This window comes from Ranitomeya imitator, chromosome 2 (assembly GCF_032444005.1).
Source record: "Ranitomeya imitator isolate aRanImi1 chromosome 2, aRanImi1.pri, whole genome shotgun sequence".
Taxonomy (NCBI): Eukaryota; Metazoa; Chordata; class Amphibia; order Anura; family Dendrobatidae; genus Ranitomeya; species Ranitomeya imitator.
Genome location: NC_091283.1, coordinates 822955548 through 822972080, shown reverse-complemented (window position 1 = coordinate 822972080; position 16533 = coordinate 822955548). Strand labels below are relative to the sequence as shown.

The following is a 16533-nucleotide window of genomic DNA, read 5'->3' as shown; positions in this document are numbered from 1 at the left end:
TAAAGGTTCTAGAAGGATTAGATGTTCCTACAAAGAGTAAATTCTGCATTTTTTTTCTTGATTAAGGGTGCTTAGTCACCGGAAACGCGTTGACCTTGGTTTTAATTTTTTTGTATGCTGATGTTTTGTCCTTTCACTATATTTTAAGTGAAATAAATTATGGATTTTTCACTATTTCGTTGAGCTGGATCTCCTTCTCTTTCCTGTTCGTCCACGCCCTGACACAGCGGTTCCGTGCTCCGAGCACTTGGGAAAGTCGGTATGGTGAGCTGGATTTTGTTTTTTCATTTTTTTTCTTTTACAGAAAATCTGCTGCGTTTAACTGTCCAAGCAAAGTGGAAGCAATGGTGCGAAATATCCAGCCCACTGCGCATTGAAAGACGCCATTGTGTATTTTTTGTTGTATTTTTTTAATTAGCTGCTACGAGGAGCAAGGAAAAAAACTAATGTAAAATGCAGTTGTGTTTTTAAGTGCAAAATTAATGCTTTTCTGTACTAAAAAAAAATGAATTAAAAGCAGATTTAAACTGTAACTAAAAAAAAGCATCAAATAAAAAAAGTAAATACATTAAAGAAAACGCAACTGCACTCCATGGACTGGCTGGCGGCTCTCCTGTCCAGAGAGTGACAGCTACTGTTTCCTACCCCATAATCCTGTAGAATGTCAGCCCGCAAGGGCAGGGTCCTCGTCCCTCTGTATTATTCTGTCATTGTTAGATTGTTTATTTTAAGTGATATCTGTATTTTGATGTAACCCCTTCTCATGTACAGCACCATGGAATCAATGAGGCTATATAAATAAATAACAATAATAATAATAATAATAATTAATAGTAATATTTCTATGCAGCCATCACACTTGGGTCAGGAGAGCTGCAGCCAGTCCAGATTTAAATGGCCAGCTGACTGAGGCCTTAGAGCGTCACTCCCAGTAATATAGGTTGGATGTGAGGTCTGTGTGTAGCCAGGATTCTGAGGTCTTCAGCAGCTGACATATCGGCACAGCTTCTATCCTGCAATTACCTCTCCTATTCAATAGCCAGTTTTTTTTCTACCCTTCTCTAGATGCTTTCTCCCCTTTCCACTGCGGATTTGTGTACGACACCTTCCTGGCTGCGTTCTCTAACACTGAGAGAAGGGATTGGGAACTGAGCAGGAACTCTGAGATTTGTAACATTTTTTGCATGTTACTCAGCTAGACTTTGCATCAGCAATTTTTTAGAACATTTTTAATGAAGACCAATTAGAAAGTTGCTCAACTTGCATTTAGGAAGCAAATAAGCAAACAAAATAATATATCTGCTTTAAGAAACAGAAAAGAACAAAGATTTCAGCGTCTTTTTGCCCCAAATGTCGCTTTCTTCTGTGCTCCCTACTGCCCCCTGCTGGGTAATCCACTATGAAAGGATTGGAAGTGACAACTACCGAGAACGTATTCTAGGATCAGAGAAGCGATTGTCACTTTTCTGATCAATTACCTTCTGCACTGACAAAGCCAAGGATACACCAACACTAACTACTATATACTGCCCCCTATGGGTGGGGATATGTATCTGTGCAGGGATTTACATTTTTGGAATGGAGTTGCCCTTTAACAAAAGACTTAAAGGGTTACTTTGTCTACTACATCACGTGACATTACAAAGGACGGCGGTTTGGGAGAAATCTGCAGAGTAACAGATGTTCCCGAGGAAAACACGAGGATACAAAGAAAAACGTACTCATATGGAGCCAGCGATCAGCCGAAGTATTACAGCCCTGCCACAAATATTAGGATTACGCTCCTGAAATAAGCAGTGACTTGGTAATTAACGGATGTTTATATGATGATTAATAAATTTATTACAATCGTGACGCAAATTAACAAAATTGCTTCAGCCTGGAATGGGCGACGCAGTCCGTGTGTGCGCTAAGCTCATAGACAGTAAACTGCATAAATGGCCATCCCCCATAATCCCTATTAAACCCATAATTAGTCTGAGATCTATGGGGTTAAATCAAGTGCCAGGATTAATAGGTCCAATATTCCGGAATGGCTTGTGCCCATTTGCGAGCCTCACAACTAATCCAAGTATAAAGGTGAGTGCACACGCAGCGTCGTATTCAGGTGAGAACGCAATGGAAACCATGCGAGAAGCACTAAACAAATACAAATAATGAATATGCGAAAACCGCTCGCTCCCTGTGCACAGCTTCAGGTTCAGGAACTTCTTTTAAAGGTTTTCAGTTTCCAAAGACGCAAATCGGTTACAAAGTGACCGGACAACTCTACAAAAGCAGCCAAGTAGTTTATATAGTACAAGTGAAAAAAAAAACGAAACATGTTGGCGGCTAAAGACGTCACAAAAAGAGATCAGGAAATGACCGGAAAAGCGTAAAAAAAAATATATTGTACATGGCAAAATACAGAAAAGCCTTGGCCGGGTTCACACACACATCTAAAAGACATAATGTGCAAATACCTCAGAGGGGAATGTGTCATCAGAAAAAGACCCATTGTCTAAATCAAAATTTTATATGAATTGTTTTTTTAAATATATATTTATTTTCTATATCATTATCTACACTGAAAATTACACTAAAATCTTGCAATTTTCACCCTGGCCACTAAGTCTAATATTAAACTCACTTCTTGTTCTGTACATAAGACTGTTCAGCAGTCTCACTATCATCACAGTCATGATTACAAAGGAAAGTAACCCCATTATAGTAAATAACACAGGATCCACGATTTATAATAGGTGATGTCACAGCTCACCTTCTCCTCCTGTACAATGACTGATAACACCTCTATATACAGTAGATAACACAGGATCCACCATTCACAATAGGTGATGTCACAGCTCACCTCCTCCCGTACAATGACTGATAACACCTCTATATACAGTAGATAACACAGGAACCATCATTCACAATAGATGATGTCACAGCTCACCTCCTCCTCCTGTACAATGACTGATAACACCTCTATATACAGTAGATAACACAGGAACCATCATTCACAATAGATGATGTCACAGCTCACCTCCTCCTCCTGTACAATGACTGATAACACCTCTATATACAGTAGATAACACAGGATCCACCATTCACAATAGGTGATGTCACAGCTCACCTCCTCCCGTACAATGACTGATAACACCTCTATATACAGTAGATAACACAGGAACCATCATTCACAATAGATGATGTCACAGCTCACCTCCTCCTCCTGTACAATGACTGATAACACCTCTATATACAGTAGATAACACAGGATCCACCATTCACAATAGGTGATGTCACAGCTCACCTCCTCCCGTACAATGACTGATAACACCTCTATATACAGTAGATAACACAGGAACCATCATTCACAATAGATGATGTCACAGCTCACCTCCTCCTCCTGTATAATGACTGATAACACCTCTATATACAGTAGATAACACAGGATCCACCATTCACAATAGGTGACGTCACAGCTCACCTCCTCCTCCTGTATAATGACTGATAACACCTCTATATACAGTAGATAACACAGGATCCACTATTCACAATAGGTGATGTCACAGCTCACCTCCTCCTCCTGTACAATGACTGACAACACCTCTATATCCAGTAGATAACACAGGATCCACCATTCACAATAGGTGATATCACAGCTCACCTCCTCCTCCTCCTGTACAATGACTGATATCACCTCTATATACAGTAGATAACACAGGATCCACCATTCACAATAGGTGATGTCACAGCTCACCTCCTCCTCCTCCTCCCTTCAGTGACCTCAGATCACAGCAGCTGCCTAGAAAGCCCAGCAGTTAATGTTAGACCCTGTCTAGGGTACATGTGGTGCTATAAAAGTATCTCTCCAGATGCAGTTACCTGACGCTCGGGCCAAGTCGCTGCCCCCAAAATCATAACGTACGTGGGGTTACAAGCAGAATTTGTCAGGGACGCAATTATCATTGATGTAAGAGTTTTCCCCCTTACATTGTCGCACAATAACCGCGGTCCCACATCCTCCTATCATCTATTCCTTGTATGAAATGGCAGGACCTTCTTCCCAGTCCATGAACAGCAGAATACGCTGATAAAACCCACACGGCCTCATAATAACGAATAGTGCGAGAACCCCAGTGACAAAGGCCGATTTATGGCCGCAGCCGTCACTGGCAGCAGTGGGCAGCGCGTCGTACAATGGACCCGTCAATGTCGTAGGAGCGCGGCTTACCAGCTACAACGACACTACATATTACAGACAATTCATGAAATGTTAAAGACCCGGAACCTCCTCTCCAGCCGGTAATACAATGATGACGTACAAAGGACACGGGGATGTGCCGCAGCCGTACAAAACGCCAACTCCAATCGAAAACATTTTTACCATCTGTGATTTTTCTCAACTGACCCTCTGCTCTTGTCACTGGCGTGTGAGTAAGAGTTGCCAATCTTCCTTTTAAAATGGAGTGGGCTGAGCTGCAATACCAGACAATGCCCATAGTCAAGGGTGGCGCTGTTCAAAAAAAAAAAAAATAATAATAATAATAATAATCCCCCTGTAGGGGATTTATTAATCAAACAGATGACTTTTTAGATCAGTTAGGAAAATAAGTGACCCAAAGGCGTCATCCCACAAAGGACATATGTGGTGTTTTTGTGACCACAGCTCCCATATGCAGTAAATGGGCCAGTGATTACACACACACCATTGATCCAGTCACATAGAAGAGACCGGACCCTGGGGCAATTTTTTTTCTAGTTCGTGGTGGGGTTTAATGGAGTGGATAGGAGGGTGACCCAAGCAAAATTGTTACACAAGTAGAATACCACCATACACAGACTAAAGTCAGCAGAATCCGCAGGGATCATCCGGCAGTGTATGGGGGGCCTCCCACCCACCTCCCATCATCTGTCGGGGGAGAGAAGGATTCAGCAGTGTATAGGTGAACCCCAGCCACCCCACATCATCTGTCAGGGAGAGAAGGATTCAGCAGTGTATAGGGGCCTCCTACCCACCTCATATCATCTGTCAAAGAGAAGAATTAAGCAGTGCATAGTGGCCTCCCACCCATCCCACATCACCTGTCAGGGGATAGAAGGATTAAGCAGTGAATGGGGGCAACACATCATCTGTTGGGGAGAGAAGGATTAAGCAGTGTATGGGGGCCTCCCACCCACCACACATCATCTGTCAGGGGAGAGAAGGATTTAGCAGTTTAAAGGGGCCTCTCACATACACCACATTATCTGTCAGGGGATAGAAGGATTAAGCAGTGAATGGGGGCCTCCCACCCACCCCACATCATCTGTCAGGGAAAGAAGGATTAAGCAGGGTATAGGGGCTTCCCACCCCAAATCATCTGTCAGGGGAGAGAAGGATTCAGCAGTGTATAGGGGCCTCCCACCCACCACACATCATCTGTCGGGGGAGAGAAGGCTTTAGCAGTGTATGGGGGCCTCCCCTATCACACACCCCACATCCTCTGTCAGGGGATAGAAGGATTTAGCAGTGTATAGGGGCCTCCCACCCACCTCACATCTTCTGTCGGTGGAGAGAAGGATTTAGCAGTGTATAGGGGCCTCCCATCCACTACGTATCATCTGTCGGGGAAGAGAAGGATTTAGCAGTGTATAGGGGCCTCCCACCCAGCCTCCCACCCACCTCACATCTTCTGTTGGGGGATAGAAGGATTTAGCAGTGTATAGGGGCCTCCCACCCACCTCACATCTTCTGTTGGGGGATAGAAGGATTTAGCAGTGTATAGGGGCCTCCCACCCACCGCGTATCATCTGTCGGGGAAGAGGATTTAGCAGTGTATAGGGGCCTCCCACCCACCGCATATCATCTGTCGGGGGAGAGAAGGATTCAGCAATGTATGGGGCCCTCCCCTCTCACACACCCCGCATCATCTGTCGGGAATGGCGGGGGGAGAAGGTTTTAACAGTGTATAGGGGTCTTCCAACCTCCCCACATTATCTATCGGGGAGACAAGGATTCAGCAGTGTATAGGGGCCTCCCACCCACCTCACATCCACTGTCGGGGTAGAGAAGGATCCAGCCGATACTTTTGCTCTCTGGGAGATAAGCTCCCGCCAGAGGAGCCCGACAGTGTCTCTCTCATACACAACACAGGGGCTCTGAGCAGAGCTGACTGTTCCTGTGTATGGGGGTCTCGGAAGAAACAGCTGATTCAATTCAGGGGTTAAAGAAATATTGCTCAATAATCCAAATGATGCAACGTGGGAAATACATAAACCGATTCACAGGTGTAACTAGAATTGTGACAGATAACACAGATAATTAGACATATTTGCATAATAATCAATGACTAAGGTGAAGATCTACTGCTGCAGCCGCCCAACAAGTCAGCGCGGCCGTCCTCAAGAACCATCATAGGAACAGACCCAGACTCCCGAGATGGATCATATTATTCAAGGCTAGAACTGCAGCTAAACAATGAAGCCAATTCTCTCCAAAAGCCATAAAGAAATAGAAAAAAAAACAAAACAAAACATGATTTCCTCATCCTTCCCTCTGATCCCTGTATCACTAGGCTTTGTTACAGTTTATGGCCTTAAAGGGGCGGTCTCCTAAAGCCAAACACTTTGTATATTGTTCCCCATTATGTCATAAGGAAGTCACCCAGAAAGCATACTCACACTGGACATCACAGGACTTGATTCCCCATTCCGAGGCCATTTTATGTCCTTCCTACACATATTAAAAAAAAAAAAAAAACATCTAGGAGGTATGCAAAGCACCATGAACAGTTGGGCGAGAGGGGTTGGCAGTGCATGTCTGCAACTTGGGGGGGAACGGAAGTGGCAGAATAAGTCATAGCATTTTTCTGTTTGGCATTTGACATCTACAAAAAGTCTTGACAATTGTTATTCTGCAATTCCACATAATTTATTATTGGATAACTGACAGGGGCTGGCTGGCAAACTTTGGCCTGGGGGGCAAGCAGACAGCAGTGGGCTGACTTGTTAGATGGGTCCTTCACCAATAAAATCATCAAAAAGTGTCCTCCTCCTATGACCCTCAGCAATCACTTGTAATCTGTTAGGAACCCTGCCTGTAAGTGTTCAGTTTTCCTGCAGTGCCCCCACAGGGAAAGTGAAGCATTACACATTGCCTAATCTAATCAATGACTTTGTGTAATACAGGACAGGTCGGGTCCTCCAGAGCGAGAAAAACTCTATACAACCGTTCTCCGAAAAAGGCCAAGAGAGGAGATCCCAAACAGAGGACCCCATATATTAATAGGAAGTATGAGAATATGGCTTCCTAACCTGGACATCACAAGACTGAAAACAATGACGCAGCCATTCTCCAGCCCTCCTGGAAGGAGGCAGATTATCTTGCAGATGGGATCAGACATGTGCCGGTCTATTTTAATACACAAGTCGAGGTGAGCGGCGAGGAGCAAGCGCTGAAGCACCGACACGGCTTAGTACCTTCTCCAGGGGAGGCCGAAGAAACCTGAACGATCATCCGATTATGACTTATTTCACTGTCGATCATCATTACAGTTCCTAGAGTCACAAGGATGGGACCCGTGCTGCAGAAAATCCCTGGTGGCCATAATCCCGGGAGCAATAACTCTAGTAAATCCTCCCATCAGTTCTAGTAAAACAATCAACCAACTCCCATAACACAAGGATGTGTCCGTCCTCCATGACGGCTGGATGACCATCAATAGTAGAGAGATCGGCCGGGATGAGTGATATTAGAAGGACCAGTTGGGGTCCAGTGTTCCCAGTATGAATGGTAAAATAGAGCAATGGTCACATGTGGACAGGACTACCCCCACGGGCGCATATCATGCACTATAGCACAATGGTCGGACTCCACTTATCAAAAAAAATGTTGTTAATGGGAAAAACTCTCCCAAAGACCAAAGTCCTATACCCAGGATAAGCAGAAAAGGGTTTGCAGCCATCGAGATTTGTATTTTCCTGTAGAATATGGGCAAGAACAAGAAGCGGTCATAAATGTCAAGGGTTGGAATAAGAAGTGTGAGGCTACCGACGTCCAAGTGCTAAAATTTGCAAAAAAAAACTTACAATGATCTTAAAATCAAAATTCCTCTTTAGGTTATGTTCACACTGAGGTTTTTCAGGAAAAACTCTCCAAAAATACTCAAAAACAGCTTACAAAAACTCTTGGAAATTTATTTTTCTTCATTTCTAAGGCAAATCTTCTTTGCTGTTCATGTGAGGAGTTTTTGGAGCTTTTTCCCCCCCTTTGAAGAGGTTTTGTTAAATTCTTGGTGAAAAGAAAGAAAATGGTTGATCGTGAAGGAATCTGCTCCAAATTAAGCATTTTTCAATCAAATGGCTGTAAAAAAAAAATGGTAAAAAACAAAAACTATTCTAAAGCCTCCCCCCAAAGAGGAAAGATTACTGAAACAGTTTCTGCTTGAAAACGCATGGTTTTTGAACGCTTGAAGAAAAAAAAAAAAACCTCAGTGAGTCAGTGTGAATATGGCCTTAGAACACATTGACAAAGGACTGATACACTGTGGATTTTTCACAATGGAATATCCATGGCGGTAATGGTTGTAGATTTCTTAGAGGAAACGCCACGGACTCGCACTGCAAAGTGTGAAATCTGCAGAAACAACTCCAACCAGCGGTCAGTATCTTATGACGATTTTCTCTGTATTGATGAGATGGAAATCATATTGACTTCGCTGGAAATGTAACAGGGAGCAGATTTTCCATATGCAAATCAGTTGCAGAAAATCCACTGTGTGTACAGAGATACAATACTTCTCCAGTAAGAAAATCTGAGACAGAATCTAGCTGGTGGTCTATGTACTGACACCTCCATGGGCACCAGTCCTGTGGGGGTCCGCCAGTTCCTCAATGCTCACAGGTATAAACATTCTAGCAAATAAATACAAAAAAGGTTATCAGTGGCGCTTCACCTGGTGTGAACAGGACATGTGCTGCCAATAACATGAAACTGTAGCGGGATAGTACTAAGTACCCATCACAATTTCTAAATAACCTCCATTAGTGTAACTCCTTTATCTAGCTGAGTGCTCTGCAAAAATGTAACAAATTCATCAGAGCTCCTGGTTCTGAAGGCTCTCCCCACTGTTTCAACTCCATATCGTTAATTATAGAGATCTGTACTCATTTTCCCTCTGTTGAGAGGGGAGAAAGCATGTATAGTCTCAAGAAACAGGCTATACGTGCTCACGATCAGGAATTGCTGCGGTTTTGACGCTAGGAACTTATGCAGCGTCAAACCCGAAGTGGCCAGATGTAACAGCATAGTGGATGGGATTTCTAGAAATCCCATCTCCACTATGCACCCACGGACGCCCGCGGCTCACCCACGAACACTGACATGCGGCATGTCTTTCAAGACGGCATGGCAATTTCTCTTACAGAGACGCTAGTCTCCGCTACAGAAATTAAATTAATAGAATGTATTGAATGTGGTAAATCCATATTATTCAGTGAACACATGCAGATAAAACGCAGCGAAAATGCGCTGCGTCCAAAGCGCTGCTATTTACAGATCGTGGGCACCCGACCTAAGGAGCAAAGCACACAGAGGAAATAAGTGCAGAATAGACTAGAAGCAGTGCCGATATGAACTAATGAAGACAGCAGCACCCTGGACACAGACTGAGCTCTCATCCAGCCTGTATTACTGGGAGAGACACTCCCACAAGAGAAATCTGCAACTTGGATCGGGCTTCAAAATGCAAATCAGGAATGGGAAAATAAAATAAAAAAATGAAGGTTACAGACTAAAACTTAGTGAAATTAAAGGGAAACTGTCACCACAGAATGACTGTTCAAACAAAGTACAGGTGCTCGGGGAACCTTCGGCGTGGCCAAATCTTTAAGCCCACCTTCCCACCTGCTTGTTTTTTCTTTATCTCCACTCTCTTGATTGACAGCTCTGGCTTTATAGAACCAAAGAAGGGCAGAGATAGATGGAAAATAATTAAAGGGAACCTGTCACCCCCGTTTTTTGAGATTGAGCTATAAATACTGTTAAATAGGGCCTGCGCTGTGTGTTCCTATAGTGTATGTAGTGTACCCCGATTCCCTATGTATGCTGAGAAATAACTTACCAAAGTCGCCGTTTTCGCCTGTCAATCAGGCTGGTCAGGTCGGGAGGGCGTGGTGACATCGGTGGGTCTTCCTCAGCTTTACGTTGGTGGCGTAGTGGTGTAGTGGTGAAGACACAGCGCGCGATCTGCGCTGTAATCCCTTGCATCGGTGGGGGCGGCCATCTTCCTGGAGCCGCGCGTGCGCAGATCGAGTGCTCTGCTGCACGGGGCTTCAGGAAAATGGCCGCGGGATGCCGCGCGTGCGCATTAGAGATCGCGGCGGCCATTTTCCCAAAGCCGAGTTTGCATCTCGGCTTTGGGAAAATGGCCGCCGCGATCTCTAATGCGCACGCGCGGCATCCCGCGGCCATTTTCCTGAAGCCCCGTGCAGCAGAGCACTCGATCTGCGCACGCGCGGCCCCAGGAAGATGGCCGCCCCCACCGATGCAAGGGATTACAGCGCAGATCGCGCGCTGTGTCTTCACCACTACACCACTACGCCACCAACGTAAAGCTGAGGAAGAACCACCGATGTCACCACGCCCTCCCGACCTGACCAGCCTGATTGACAGGCGAAAACGGCGACTTTGGTAAGTTATTTCTCAGCATACATAGGGAATCGGGGTACACTACATACACTATAGGAACACACAGCGCAGGCCCTATTTAACAGTATTTATAGCTCAATCTCAAAAAACGGGGTGACAGGTTCCCTTTAAGTGGGAATGTGCACTTAAATATTTGGCTACACTGCTGGTTTATATTAAAGGGATTGTCTCAATGCCGGTCTTCAGGAGCGCACTGCTCCCCAGCCTCTCAGCTTCCTGCTTGCAAAGAGGTGTGCAGCACCCCAGATAAACGGTTGCTGCAGTGATGTTGCTTTTCCATTGGGGAAGGTGATGTCATGCTCGGAGGCAATGGAGTTCTCTTCACCAGGTAAGGCACACACATGCAACACATTCTGAATCCAGGCCAGGAGGGGGAGCTCAATACCCGGATTCAGGGGAGCTTCCCCAGGCTACATGTATCCTAACCTGGAGGAGGAGGAGTTAGGCTAGTTGGACAGAGACTGAAGTGGAAGGACGTCTGGAGCAAACGTGAGAGGCCTGGCAGCCACGAGGGAGCTGCAGCCTCTGGGAAAGGAGAAACAACCTGGAGGGTTGGATGTGGAGGAGCCGGAAGGGAAGGAGCAAAGGAGAGGAAGAGGGCTCAGAGAGGAACTGTGACCAGGCACCCTCAAAGCGCAGTAGCTGGGTACCGGGAGCCCGAGGCCTTAGTGGAACTGTATGACACTTGGCAGAACCGGAGGGCATAAGATCAAACAGGCATTTTCCACACCACACCTGAGGAGCCTGGGGCATGATAGAGTCCCTGTAAAACAGCTCATGCTGCCCGTCATGCAGGTACCCGTCTCAGGACAAGGGGAATAGAGGACTCTGCAGGAAGCTTCAGGCAGCAGGGGGACCTCACATACAGCAAGATGGAAAGGCTCACGGACCTCTACTGGAACAAGGGAACCCTCCATTGCCTCTGAACCGGCCGGACCACCATCATCCATGCCTGGTACCCTGCCAACTACAGTAAACCAGGTAAAGACTTACAGCTTGTCTCTTCCATTTATTCATTGGCACATACCATCATTTTGGCCACAAACCTTAGGACCCCTGGGGACCCCGCTTCACCTGGATGAAGTGTAACACCCGTGCTGCCACAACATCCTCCAGGGGACCCCTTCAACGAAGCGTTGGTCTCACTACTGACCAAACACCACAGGTGGCGTCACAACAGACTCAAACATTTTCCCCTTTAACGCTGAGCCCCAGGGCCACTGACCGGGTCGCAGCCACTGTGACATTCCCCTTTGAGACCGGACCCGGTACAGAGTACCCCACTGCCCAGGCTGGGCGACACAACTTGATGTTCATGATGACTGACAGTTTGGACCAGTGGCAGGGTTGCAGCTGTCTGATGCGGCAACAGAGGCAGCTTGGATTCTACAGCATCGAGGGATCCAGCGATGCAGCCAGCTACACAGACGACAGCTTGCATGGGAGATGGACTGCATATGCGGCCGGTCACCTAGGTTATGAGCACTAAATAATATTTAAAATTGGATCATTCTTGAAAACGGAGAATAGATTTAATCAACAAAATGCAAAGTTGCTCGCTTTTCCCAGAACTTTGCAATTTTAACATTTATGATTTTGAGACAGTAATGGTTTATTAGGCTGTGGCTACATGTGATGGTTTGTGCAGCTTTTTCTGTGCAGAAAATAGATTGGGGTTTTTGTAATGTGACGTCCAAATCACACAGATCCATCAGAGGGGCCGTCTCACGGGTTATCACCGTCCGTATGCCATACTGGGGGGATTCACATGAGCTGTAATTTACATCACTGGCAAATCTGCTGCAAAATCCAGACATCTTTGAGGCTGATTTGCTTTGGGGAAAAAAAGTCACAAAATTACTAAGAGTGAAATCTGCACAAAACTCCACACAGAATACATTTGCTGCTGATTTGTCAGCGGTGTAAAGTTACAGCCCCTGTGATCCACCCTAAGGAATCGCATATTTTTAGGGTTTGCATGCCGCATGCTCTATCCTTTCGTGGTTTTGTCTCAACCTCCCTCCCAAGAAGCTCCAAGTGACGACTGTGATCAGGGATTTATTCCAGGGATCGCTGTTCCCCACGAATAAGTCGAAACATAACGAGAACTTTGCATCTCTGGAACTCTGGACTTCAGACTGATACATTGTATCCACCCATACATTGTTTTAAAAGACAGGAGAAAATATTTGTGCAGCTATTGTTACTACTGTAACAAACCTTCCCCTTTTAAAGGGATTGTTCACTACTAGGACAACCCCTTCTTAAAGGCACCCATGCAAAACAAAATCATTGTGTACTTCTTTTCTGGAGCGGCGCTGTGTCTACCAACGTTCATTATGTTACATGAGCACAGCTGTGGCTACTGATGGGCTGCAGCGCTTACACTTCATCCAGGTGATAGGCTGCAGCGTTCATGTGACATAATATAATGCAGATACAATGCCAAGGTGAGTATATAGTGTTTTTAGTTTACACGGGGCTCTGGGGCCGCTAAAGTGGTGGCCAACCCCTTTAATTAAAGAAAATAAAGTGAGCACTTAAGCTGTTGCTCTCTGTTATCAAATTCTCATTTAACAACATAATACTCTATAGGTCGCTCCTGTCCTTTTTGTCTGCTAGAACAGTGGTTTAAGTATAAAAAATAAGCCCCCATAGATGTCCATGTCCTGCAAGGCCCATGATGTAACAGGTCACAGGATGAAACTTAGATTCTCTAGGAAACTAAATTTTGCAACCTAAGGCTACTTTCACACTAGCGTCGCACGACGCAAGTCGCAGTGCGTCGTTTTGGAGAAAAAACGCATCCTGCAAAATTGCTTGCAGGATGCGTTTTTTCTCCATAGACTAACATCAGCGACGCATTGCGACGCTTTGCCACACGTCGCAACCATTGTGCGGCGGTTGCGTCGGACCGTCGAAACCAAAAAACGTTGCATGTAACGTTTTTTGGTGCGTCGTGTTCGCCATTTCCGACCGCGCATGCACGGCCGGAACTTCGCCACCTCCTCCCCGCAGCTCAGAATGGGGCAGCGGATGCATTGAAAAACTGCATCCGCTGCCCCCGTTGTGCGGCGCTTGCACAGTATGCGTCGGTACGTCGCAACGTCGCATTGCGACGTGCGTCGTACGACGCTAGTGTGAACGTAGCTTAAGAGAAAAGTCATATTGACGGTGACGCATTCTTGAGCTACAACCGTGAACAAGAAGTGGTGACCGGTAAAAGCCCGTGGCCCAGGCCGGCTCCGGTACGACGCCATCTCCTTGTCGTACGATCTGACTACTTGCGCGTTGCGACTATCGGTCGGTGACATGGTTCAGGCTGAAAGCCATATTTATCAGGCCTGACACTTGCAAAGCGCGAGAAATCTGGGGACATGGCTTCCAAAATAGAAAGACGCCATTTGTTGTGTATAGGTAACCTGTCAATCTGGGAACACAAGGAGGCAAAGAGCTGTACGCGCTGCATCCAAGCTCCGCAGTAGGGTGGTATTCAGCTGGACCACTGCATCTAACGTCTAAGGACCTGGACCCCAAAGGGTAGAAGGCTGGATGAAAAATCATCCAGTAAAAAATAAGAATGTGTTTTCATCCGCATTGTCACCCATGTGTCCATTTTTGGCATCTGTATGGCATCCAGTTTTATACAAGAATTAAAAGACTATACAAAAGTTAAAAAAAAAAAAACTAATCCGAAAAAATGATCAAAGTTGTGCATACGGCATCTTTTCCACACACGGACCATCAGTCCTTATAAATCACATTCATGTAAACGGCCCCATCCACTCGCGTTGGTCTGCACGCTGGTGTGTGTGATCCTTTCAACATACGGACAGAAAATACGCTTTTCTCAATGATCCCCAATACTGGTGTCCCATTATCAAAATTGGATACGTCTTTGCAATTTTCTGTGGACCGTGCAGTCCGCCCCCCCCCCCCCCAAAAAAAAAATCACAGATGCATGAAAGGCCCCAGAAAATATGATAAGTACAAGTGCTAACTGTGAAAACAATGGACGGCACTCGTACGTGAAAATTGGACGTATGAACGAGCCTTAAACACAGATCCTTGTATCCGATCCGTGAGACTCAGGACATCTTATTATTCATTTTACAGATCATGCTCGGACATAAAAAAAAAAATCGTGAGAAATAAAAGACATTCATTTTACAACATTTTATCCATCCGCGTTTCATCCGTTTTAACTGATCCATTGTCAAGAATCGACAGAGAAATAAAAGTTCAGCAAGTTTCCCTCAAACATTGTAAAAATGGATGAGAAAAAAAGTGCAAAAGGGACGACACAGATGAGGAAAATAGTTCATGGTACACTGAGGTAAAAAAAGGAAACGTGTGAATGGAGCCCAAGAATGATAGTAATAAATAATAAGATGGTAGAGACGAGGCTGGAAATGAGAATAGTAATAATGAGAATAGTGTCAGGAATAGAAGCTGAAAATCTATGGAAATACTTTTACGCATAGTATTTAGGATGTAAACCATCCATAACAGAATAATAATAATAGTTAGATATTGGCACTATACAGTGTCCCACCTCGCCTGGCTGGGGGATATTACTGCCATCTCTACAGTACACATGTAGCAGAGCTGATTTGGCTCACTTGAGCGTGTTTTTTGTGTTTTTACATAGGACTGCAGCTACACTCACAACACTGCGGCTGTGGAAAATCTGACAATTCCAAGTATTAAATGACACATTGAGCTCTGCTGCATCTGTAGCTGCTGGCAGCCTGCGCCTCCTCCACCTTGCAGAGAAGTTCATGTCTGCCCGGTCCTCCTCCTCCTCCTCTCTGCCCCCAGCTCCTTCTCCCCTCTCTGGCCTTTCTGGGGGGTCTCCCTACCTGCTCCCCGCTGTCAGCGCGTCTTCCCCGGGCAGCCTGTCACTTTCTTGGAGGCTCCAACAAGTGAGTCTGGCCAGAATGAGCCCCGCCCGGAGCGAGTCATGACACCGCCCCCTCCCTGCCCGGGATCCTCCGCCCCCCCTGCCCGGGATCCTCCGCCCCCCCTGCCCGGGATCCTCCTCCCCCCCTGCCCGGGATCCTCTTCCCCCCCTGCCCGGGATCCTCCTCCCCCCCTGCCCGGGATCCTCCGCCCCCTCCCTGCCCGAGATCCTCCGCCCCCTCCCTGCCCGGGATCCTCCGCCCCCCCCCTGCCCGGGATCCTCCTCCCCCCCTGCCCGGGATCCTCCGCCCCCTCCCTGCCCGGGATCCCCCTGCCCCCCATCCGCCTGCTCCAGAGCTGTCCTCTCACCCGTCCACAAATTCCTCGACAGTCCGGAAACTTTGGAAACTTAAAATAAATCTTATCTATCAATCATCTATTATCTATCAATTATCTATCTATCATCTATCTATCTATCTATTATCTATCTATCCATGATCTATCTATTATCTATCTATCTATCTATCATCTATCTATCTATCTATTATCTATCTATTATCTATCTATTATCTATCTATTATCTATCTATCTATCTATCTATCTATCTATCTATCTATCTATCTATCTATTATCTATCTATCTATTATCTATCTATCTATCTATCTATCTATCTATCTATCTATCTATCTATCTATTATCTATCTATCTATTATCTATCTATCTATCTATCTATCTATCTATCTATCTATCTATCTATCATCTATCTATCTATCTATCTATCTATCTATCTATCTATTTATTATCTATCATCTATCTATCTATCTATCTATCTATCTATCTATCTATCTATCTATCTATCTATCTATTTAGTATCTATCTATTATCTATCTATCTATTTATTATCTATCTATCATCTATCTATCTATCTATCTATCTATCTATCTATCTATCTATCATCT

At 45.4% G+C, this 16533-nt stretch overlaps 1 protein-coding gene across 1 annotated transcript in view; it reads right to left on the bottom strand.

Annotated features, from left to right (window-relative positions):
- DNMBP (dynamin binding protein) overlaps nucleotides 1-15599 on the bottom strand; it is a 124732-nt gene extending 109133 nt beyond the window's left edge. Inside the window, exon 1 of the mRNA XM_069753972.1 lies at nucleotides 15535-15599. The gene's annotated coding sequence lies outside the window, so the exon portion shown is untranslated. The remainder of the gene's footprint in view (nucleotides 1-15534) is intronic.
- Nucleotides 15600-16533: the final 934 nt, after the last annotated feature.